A 10,340-nucleotide genomic window follows, 5' to 3' on the forward strand; every position below is an offset into this window, starting at 1 on the left:
GGACTCCAGGATCATGACCTGAGCCGAAGGCAGTCGCTTAACCAACTGAGCCACCCAGGCGCCCCTCTACCTTTTAATATTTCTTTTTCTGTACCATGGGCAAGCATATTCCAAATACTTTAGGGAGACAGGGCAATAGAAAGGGAGACTCACATTAAAAGATGTTACTCTTCCCCTTGCCCAGCTCATGTTTCAAAAATGTCATTACAGTGAAGAGGAAAGTAGGAGCACCTGGGTCTCACTGGGTTGAGTATCTGCTGTCAGCTCAGGTCATGATCTTGGGGTCCTGGGATCGAGCCCTGCATTAGGCTCCCTGTTCAGTGGGGAGTCTGCTACTCCCTCTGCCTCTCCCCCCCGCCACCCTCTCACTTGTGCTTGCTCTCTCTTTCAAATAAATAAAAACTTAAAAAAAAAAAAACAATGAAGAGGAAAGTATACACTAACCCTACACTTAATTTGTAACAGATAATGTCTAGCACACAAGAAGCAAAAATAACAATCCTATATTCTAATGTAATTTCCAAGGAGGTATATTCCTTGTTATTCTCACTCATGCCTATTTCTAAATATTTCATATTTGCAGGCTATGCTGGCAGTGCTCGTAACAGCAGCAAATGTCACAAAAGTGAAACATTTGCTTTTAGGTATTTCTGTTACCTTAAATCACAGAATCTCAAAATTGAGATTATTCAATGCAATCCTCTGTGTTCCAGTCAAGAATACCTTTTATAAGATTCCTAACAAATGTCAAACTTAGCTTCTTCTAAATTCCATCAACAAGCAACTCACTATCTTCCTAGCCAAACTATGCCATGATGGAAAATTATTTTTACAGAGAGAGCAAAAGCAGACTAACACAAGATTTGCCATTAATATTATTAATACTATGGTGGCTGTAAACTACATCTCAGTGTATTGCTATTGAGTGTTAACCAATTTCAGTTCTGAGAGAGAGTAGGTAAATGAAGTAAGATAAAAGAAGGCAAACACTCAACAGGCTCAGGAATCCACAGGCCTAACAAAAGACATCAGGAGACCTGGACAGAGGCTGGCATGGTGAAATTCGAAAGTCAAGTCCAAGTCACATCTTCTTTGTCACATCCACTGGCCTACCTATAGCTCTTACCCATGTTCTTCTGCATGGAGTTAGGCATGGCCATAACAGCAGAAGCAGAGTTTCAAAAAGTCTAACTGGTGGAAGACAGGAGAGGCCAGGTTTTGAAATTAGAGTACATGGGAAGTAATAAGGAAAAAATTCAGTTCTCAGAAGGATTTCATACAAACGCTCAGTATTTGATTACCACAAAAGAGTGGGGATATGGAAAAATTGCATAAAAATAATGCTCTGCTATGATCAGATCAACCTGTAATTATCTAAGAAAAATAGTATTTTATTTCCAGTAATTAATTGTCTATAGCCATCATTTGTTCTGAACACAGATCTGACATAAATAAAACACTAAAGCAAGTCTGAAAAGCCTATGAAGTTATTCTATAATTCTTAGTAAAAGCTATCATTTTAGCCAGAAGATTCATGGTCCAAAATTTCTGAAAGAATACAAATCATAAGACAACATTTTATAATCTCAGAATACTAAAAATACTAGCTTAAAGAGACATGTAAAATAAATATTGCATGAAAAACAAAATTATTAAGAATGTATATATAACTAAAATACTGTAATCACAAAAAAAAAAAAAAAAAAAAAGGAAAAAGTGATTGCAAACTTCTTCCTAGCCCTAAAGGTTATGAAGTTAAGAGCTTGGTTGAAAACAGAAAAAAAATGAAATAACAAAACAAAACAGGGGCACCTGGGTGGCTCAGTCAGTTAAGTGACTGCATTCCGCTCAGGTCAGTATCCGGGAGTCCTGGGATCAAGCCCAGCATCAGGCTCCCTGCTCAGTGGAGAGCCTGCTTCTCCCTCTGCCCCTCACCCTGCTTGTGCTTTCTCACTCTCGCTCTCACTCTCTCTTTCTTAAATAAATAAATAAAATCTTTAAAAAAAATAATTGGTGAAAAAGTAAGTCAAGCTGATAAAGAGAATTAATCTTATAAGATTAGCAAAATACTACAAGTTAAGGTTTATCTGGATATATAATTCTATAAAATAGAATTTGAACGCTGCAGTTTTGCTATGAAAGCAACCCCAATACATTGAAGCTCTGCATTCATAGTACTTGAACCACTGCCAGATTTTTTCCATTATTTCACTTTATCCTCAAAACAACTTTGTGAAAACTAACATGCTTCAACCAACCCCATATAGCCAAAGGAAAAACAGGACCACTGCTGGTTAGTGGTAGAACTGGCAGGAAAGCCACAGATTCCTGACACTAAACCTCACTGCCTCTCAGTTTAACTTTAGAAATCTGCCTGGCATTTTCTCGAACCCACATAAAATAAAGGACGATGCTATCAGGGATTTTTTGCATTATATCTGGCAGTCAAAGAATAGCCTCCACCCTAATAGCATTAAGTTAAAGTTATAATAAATTTTTTAGTTTGAATTTTTGTTTTGAAATATATAGTATAGCCACATATCCAAAAATAATTTACTTACTTAGAATGTTGAAGTTTATCTTCAATTAATGGAAGAACAGCTGGAATCATTTCTCGAGGGAAAATCTGGCTGACGATAGTAAGTGCCATACACACTTCTACCAGGTTAGTGCTCTGCAAATCCTGATGTAATGATTAAGCAAACAAAACATTCAGTGCAAATTCTGAAACTTGGGGTTAGTGAGTTCAACATGGCAATGGTCCTACATACTTAACAGTTTTCTACTAACTTTATAATTAATTTGTACATTCAGTATGGATCCTGGAGAAAAAGACAACAGCTGGAAAAGGGCATCTGACTAAAAGTCTTCAGAGATCTGCTTTCAAATGAAACCGTAATAACAGCAGCAGGTGCATGTTTCATTTAGCCCTTACAACTGGATTAAGTTCTATTATTAGCCTCATTTTACAAACTCAGAAACTGATCCAAAATATCTTTCTAAGCCCATTCTGTAAGCCTGGCTTCTTCCAAAAATATCTAATTCAATATGATTGAGGTGAAATGTCAGCTGCCTGGAAGGATAATTTAAGACTTCATATTTACCAACATACAATACAGTACCTTTACAACTGTATTCACAAGGAGAAGCAGCAGTTCATGATTTTCATGTAGAAATAAAGAAACAGCCAAATAACCTACAAAATTTGAGGGGAAAAGTCTCATTATTACCTGCCAAAAATGAACTTCTCCCAAGAAATTAAACAAAGCAATAATATATTCAAAAATTTAAGTGTCCAAGTTAACAGCTACTGGTAACTATAAAGACAGATTGCAAAATATGAGGTTCAAAAACTTCAGGAAGATTTCAGACGTTCTTTATCCTAAAATCTTTAATAATTATGTATCACAGGATATACCTGAAATGGAAAAGAAGCTATCTGTACCAACTTAAGGTCCTATAAATGACATAAGAAATATATGCCTTCTATCTTCTGTGCATATCTCTACACAATCAATCAAAATATTTTCTATCTTGTAGCCAAACATACAACTGTTCAAAATCTAATAGCTACTATAGTTACTAGGGAGTTACTGGCTATTTGTTATTATTGAATGAGCCACCTAATACCAACCTATACGGTGTAAATCGTATATTAAGCCATAAACAATACCCTATTTTCTCAATATGAAGTTACACTATTGAAGGAATAACAGTTGTTGAGGAAAGAAGCACCGTCTACCACATTAAACGTAATCACTGATTTAAGTAAGCATTTTTATTTCAATATTAAAACATAAAAAGTACATCTTAGGATTGAGGAAATACATTAATACTATGACAGATGCCATGTACATGGACTCTAGATACTCCAAGTCATTTTCTTGTCACCCTTTCATACTGATAACATTTGTAAGACAGTTACTATGGGTCAGTACATTACAAGCCTTACCTCATCCAATCCTCACAACTCTATTAAGTATTATTATCCCCCAAAAGAACATGAGGCCCAAAAAGGGTAACTGCACAAAGTCTATGGCTATTACATGGTGGAGCCAACACTCAAACCCAGTCAGTAGGAGTTAGCTCATATTTTAATACCTATGCTGTCCTGTCTCTCCACACAGTCTACACTGAGGTCTTATTCCCTGACTTCCACCCTCATTGTTTTCCATTCTTCCCAATTCTTTCAGTCCTCTCATTAGGAATTCTAATGTCAACTGTCCCCATCATTATCCACACACTGTGTGTGTGTGTGTGTGTGTGTGTGTCTGCTGGGAATCATGGGAAAGCTGTTAGAAACTACCTATTCTCACAACCAAGAAGTAGCAGCATGAGACAGGAAAAAGAATATACCCAGGGGCAAGAAAGAATTGAGAAAAACCCTAGGGAGCATTTAAAGAGATTAAGTCTTATCAGATTGCTGAGCACTCATGTGATCAGCTACAGTATCACCCACACCCAAGTCACCAATATCAAGGTATGAGAAGATAAACAAATTCAAAGATCATCTCAAAAAAAACCTTAATTCTATCTGTTCTAAAAAATATCCTAACTATTTTGACACTCAGGATACAGGGGAGAGAATATTTGGTGACTCAAAAGATGAAAAGTTCCAAAAGACACAGAATAATGACTATGATTATGGAATATGTTTGAGATAAAAGAGTGACATACAGGATAAGAACACAAGCTTTGACTTATAGAAACTTGGGTTTACATTCAGGATCCACCATTTATTAGCTGTATGACCTTGGACAAGTGACTTAACCTTTCTGAGCCTCAGACTTCTCCTCTCTCGCAAGATAAAGCACCTAACATAATACCTGATCTAATGTACTGAAATGTATTTTATTCAACAATATTCCTATAAAAAATAAGAAGGTGTCTCCATCAGAGAAAGCACCAAAGCTATTCCTAGAAATCTCAGGAGAGCTGAAGAGGCAATAGCACCAGAGTGAAGACATACAGAAGGTTTAAATACTATCTTAAAAAAACCAACTTCTATTCATTAGCACACATAAAAAATGTCATGAGGGCGCCTGGGTGGCTCAGTTGGTTAGGCGACTGCCTTCGGCTCAGGTCATGATCCTGGAGTCCCGGGATCGAGTCCCGCATCGGGCTCCCTGCTCGGCGGGGAGTCTGCTTCTCCCTCTGACCCTCCCCCCTCTCATGCTCTATCTCATTCTCGCTCTCAAATAAATAAATAAAATCTTTAAAAAAAAAAAAAATGTCATGATACCTACAGATATATGTCCCTCTACATGGCAATAAAATATTTCCCTACGATCATAAATCTCAATAAAAATGATTCTGAGGTCTCTGTTAAAATTTCTATAACTATGAATAACACATGTACAAGGTTATTCACTGCAACATTATTTACAAAAGCAAAAAATAAAAAATAACCCATATGTCCACCAATAGAGACCTGTAAAAACTATGGCCTATCCATCCATCCAATGAAAATGATGCAACTGTATAAAAGTATGAAGATGTCTAAACAAGGTGTAGAATAATCTATATAGCCATGCTATCTTTAGTATAAGAGAGCGCGTTCGAATATACAGGTGCATTTGCTTGTTTTACAAAAAGAAACAATGGCAAGATTAATCAGAAACTAATGAAAATAGTTACCTATGGGAGTAAGGAACAAACTTAGTAAGGGCGGCTAGAGATAAAAGTGAGACTTCTTTGATTAAACCTTTTTATAAGGTCTTAACTTTTGAAAAATATAACACTTTATATATTTTTTAAATTAAGTAGAAAATGAAAAAAATTATATGAAAGTCTAAGAAGCACAACATAGCAACAGCTGTAAAAAATTAGAGCACCAACCATTGTTTTCAAAATTTCCCTGCCTTTAGGGATCTTAGAATTAGTTCGAGAGCTAAAACATTAATACATGAAAAGGCAACACCATAAGATGACAGATGGTAAAAGCCACCCAAGTGATCACAGAAGAGTTAAAACTTGATTTGGAATACAAAGAGGGACAGACAGGATGCCAGAGGACATTCCCCTTGGAGGGAAGAATACAACATATCTAGAAGAGTGGAGTGAGTTTCAATAAATAGAATACTGGGTGCACCTAGTCTCAGAATCTTTACCAAAATATCTCCCTCCCCCACCCCATCATCTGACAGAGGTGAATATAATTTGTGAAGAATGCTGGTCCTTGAAAACATGACACTATCAACTCCTCTGAATAAAGAACATGTTGTACTCCTATATTACTCTCACGTGTTTCCTTCTTGAATTCTGATACACAGCTGAACCTACGTGAGTAAAAGATTTAAGTCCTTAATTTATTTATTTTTTTTTTAAAGATTTTATTTATTTATTTGAGAGAGAGAGAATGAGAGACAGAGAGCATGAGAGGGAGGAGGGTCAGAGGGAGAAGCAGACTCCCTGCCGAGCAGGGAGCCCGATGCGGGACTCGATCCCAGGACTCCAGGATCATGACCTGAGCCGAAGGCAGTCGCTTAACCAACTGAGCCACCCAGGTGCCCCAGTCCTTAATTTAAAGGATATTTCCTAATAGCCCTAAAGGTTGATTAAAGAGACAAAACACTTTTTAAAAGATACCTCTAATTCTCACAGCTAACATTTATGAAACTAAAAACAGTATATTTAAAATTATTCAAGTCAATTTCAGTTTTTAATTCTATAAAGAAACATTTTTGATCATTAAACTGATGAGGTCAGACAGAATTTTAAATCAGCTTTATTGAGGTATAATTTACACACAAGAAAATTCACTCATTTTTTAAGTGTATGGCTTAATGAGTTTTGACAAATATAGATAGTCATCTAACTATCACAAAAACAGGCAATTTTTAATCTTCTCCAAATTTCCAAAATGCTATGGATCAGTGAGACTGATTTCACTTATAGGTTTGAGTTTTTGAAGTGTTCTCTTCTAAAGCTTTGGAAATTACAAGGCAGTGTTCTAAAAACACACTATATACCCACCATCATTGATTTTACATAGCCGCCGGAACTTTAAGGGCAACATTAAGTATAAAAATCTTACACACATACATACCTACTCTTTTTTCTAAAAGGTTTCCTTGTTGTGCCAACTTGATTGCATGTATGTAGCCAAAGGAAGCGTCATATCCAAGCATTTCACAATATATAAGTCTCACCATACATTCCTTCATTATTTTCTGCAAAGCAAAATATCCAGTAACTGCATAAATAAATAGAATACTTTGATTTTTTTTAAATTATGTTGTAATCATTTCACAGGGAAATCCCTTAATCCTGGCATTGAAGAAATAAAACATACACATATTATAAATTCATAACCTGAAGTCAAATTTTATAAATAAAAGTTGCTCCAAAACTTAGCTTACCAAAAGTACTGATTATAGTAAAATTATTTTAACATTTTGTTAGTGGCAACATTATAAAATAAATCAACTGCAGCTATTTCTTTTTTTTTTAAGATTTATTTATTTATTTGAGAGAGAGCGTGCATGTGCGCAAGCAGGGTGAGGGGCAGAGGGAGAGGGAGCAAGAGACTCTTAAGCAGGCTCCATGCTCAGCATGGAGCCCAATGCCAGGCTCGATCTCACGACCCCAAGATCATGACTGAACCAAAATCAAGAGTTGGACACTCAACTGACTGAGCCACCCAGGCGCCCCAACTATAGCTCTTTCTAATTCTAGGTGTCCCTGTGTAAAATTTGGTTATAATATGAAACACATGGTCTTCAGACAAAATTTCACCCATCGTAATATGACTTGGCTTCTAGATTGGAGCACATCATTTTAATATACTTTGCCAAATGAAAACATCCATAAAATTCCCAAAAGTTGGTAATCATTTGTAAAGAAAATAATTTTTACATTTAAAAACCAAATTGCACCCAAACTTTCTTCAGATTTATTTTGCTGTACATAATATGCAATAGTTTGTTTTACAGGCATTCTTTTTAAATAACTCTCAGTTATCAGGAACTGAAGGGCATGGTATCATTAATAGTATTACTATTCCAATATTTAATTTTTTAACTGGGTCTTTCAATATTTACAACACAAGCTAGTAAGTTGTTTTAGGAGATTCTACAACTTGTTTTATTAGCATAATAATATTTGCATTCTCAATATTTATAGCAAATTTTAATCATAAATAAAAAATATAAATAAAATGTGTTTCAAAATAAGCCCACAGCCTATTTTAATATCTAAAAATTACCTAGGGTTAGTATATTACACAAAATTCAGGTCACTTATGTTTAAAGTAATAAAAGTTAATTCATTAGTATGTTAAGACTACTAAATACTGAAAAAAACAAGCTTAAAAGACACTGGAAGTTCTTCTTCAAAGGCTTCCACATCTGTGGACCCTGGGTGGCTCAGTCGGTGGGCATCTGCCTTGGGCTCAGGTCACGTCCCAGGGTCCTGGGATCGGGCCCCACGTTGGGCTCCCTGCTTAGTGGGGAGTCGGCTCCTGCCTCTCCCTCTGCCTCCCCACTCATGCTCTCTCTCATGCTCTCTCTCTCTCAAATAAATAAAATCTTAAAAAAAAAAAGGCCTCCACATCAATAAGGAGTGAAAGTATTCATCTAATCCATTAAGTATCATCCCTGGTTTTGTAACTTTTTTAAAAAAAGATTTTTTTATTATTATTATTTATTTATTTGACAGAGAGAGAGTGAGCAGGGGGAGCAGGAGAGGGAGAAGCAGGCTCCCCACTAAGCAGGGAGCCGGATGCGGGGCTTGATCCCAGGACCTTGGGATCATGACCTGAGCCGAAGGCAGCCGTTTAACCGACTGAGCCACCCAGGCACCCCAGTTTTGTAACTTTTTATCTCAGAGTCTTTCAAAGGTCATTATGAGATCTATTTAATTAAAATTATATTGCATACATTATTATTCTCCTAGTTTTAGAGAAGAAAGTCCATTCCCCAAAGCAGAAATTTTTTTTACAATTTCTCTAACAAACTGTCATGCAACCTCTACCCAACCACCTCAGGAACAGACTATAAAGCATGCCCAGAGAGGCACCTGGGTGGCTCAGTTGGTTAAGGATCTGACTCTTGATTTTGGCTCAGGTCATGATCTCAGGGTCATGGAATGGAGCCCTGCATGGGATTCCATGCTGAGCGTGGAGCCTGCTTGAGATTCTCTCTCTCCTTCTCTCTCTGCCCCTGCCCTATCATGCTCTCTTGCTCTCTCTCTCTTAAAAAAAAAAAAAAAAAAAAGCATGCCGAGAGTTGGATGTCCATTATTATTACAAAATCTTCCTTCTAAACTCTGGCTCCCTAACTTCTACCTATTTATCTTATTTCTCCAGATGTGTCAATTATAAAAAATGGAAATCAAACAAAGTAAAAGGAGAGATACCATTTCTGCTTAACATTTCTATCAAGTATCATGAATAAATACCACAATGATTTCATACATATACACACATATACATATCTAAACACACACACATATACATATATACACATAAATATACCAGATTAATTATGCTTTGAGCTTCATTTGTCCAAATATTTCTATGATCATAAAAGGAAATATATACATTCTCTTAGACTTTAAAAATGTTCAAGTCAAAAAATGGGCAAAAGACATGAACAGACACTTCTCCAAAGAAGACGTACAAGTGGCTAACAGACACATGAAAAAATGTTCATCATCATTAGCCACCAGGAAAATTCAAATCAAAACCACACTGAGATACCACCTTACACCAGTTAGAATGGCAAATATTGCCAAGACAAGAAACAACAAATGTTGGAGAGGTTGTGGAAAAAGGGGAACCCTCTTACACTGTTGGTGGGAATGCAAGTTGGTACAGCCACTTTGGAAAACAGTGTGGAGGTGCCTCAAAAATTTAAAAATAGAGCTACCCTATGACCCAGCAATTGCACTCCTGGGTATTTACCTCAAAGACACAGATGTAGTGAAAAGAAGGGCCATATGCACCCCAAAGTTCATAGCAGCAATGTCCGCAATAGCCAAACTGTGGAAAGAGCCAAGATGCCCTTCGACAGATGAATGGATAAAGAAGATGTGGTCCATATATACAATGGAATATTACTCAGCCATCAGAAAGGATGAATACCCAACTTTTACATCAACATGGATGGGACTGGAAATTATGCTAAGTGAAATAAGTCAAGCAAAGAAAGTCAATTATCATAAGGTTTCACTTATTTGTCAAACATAAGGAATAGCATGGAGGACATTAGGAGAAGGAAGGGAAAAATGAAGGGGGGAAATCAGAAGGAGAGATGAACCATGAGAGACTATGGACTCTGAGAAACAAGGGTTTCTCAGAGAAACAAGACTCTGAGGGTTTTAGAGGGGAGGGGGGTAGG

At 36.6% G+C, this 10,340-nt stretch overlaps 1 long non-coding RNA gene across 1 annotated transcript; it reads right to left on the reverse strand.

The window, feature by feature from the left end:
• Positions 1–71: 71 nt before the first annotated feature.
• On the reverse strand, positions 72–7,203 carry LOC145719678 (uncharacterized). Its single transcript, XR_014142540.1, has 3 exons — positions 7,049–7,203; positions 3,123–3,196; positions 72–2,683 (listed from the first exon to the last, which is right to left on the reverse strand). It is a non-coding gene; the product is annotated as an uncharacterized LOC145719678 (long non-coding RNA).
• Positions 7,204–10,340: the final 3,137 nt, after the last annotated feature.

The sequence above is a fragment of the Leptonychotes weddellii genome, unplaced genomic scaffold (assembly GCF_054177405.1).
Source record: "Leptonychotes weddellii isolate Sample4059 unplaced genomic scaffold, ASM5417740v2 HiC_scaffold_6240, whole genome shotgun sequence".
NCBI classification, from domain to species: domain Eukaryota; kingdom Metazoa; phylum Chordata; class Mammalia; order Carnivora; family Phocidae; genus Leptonychotes; species Leptonychotes weddellii.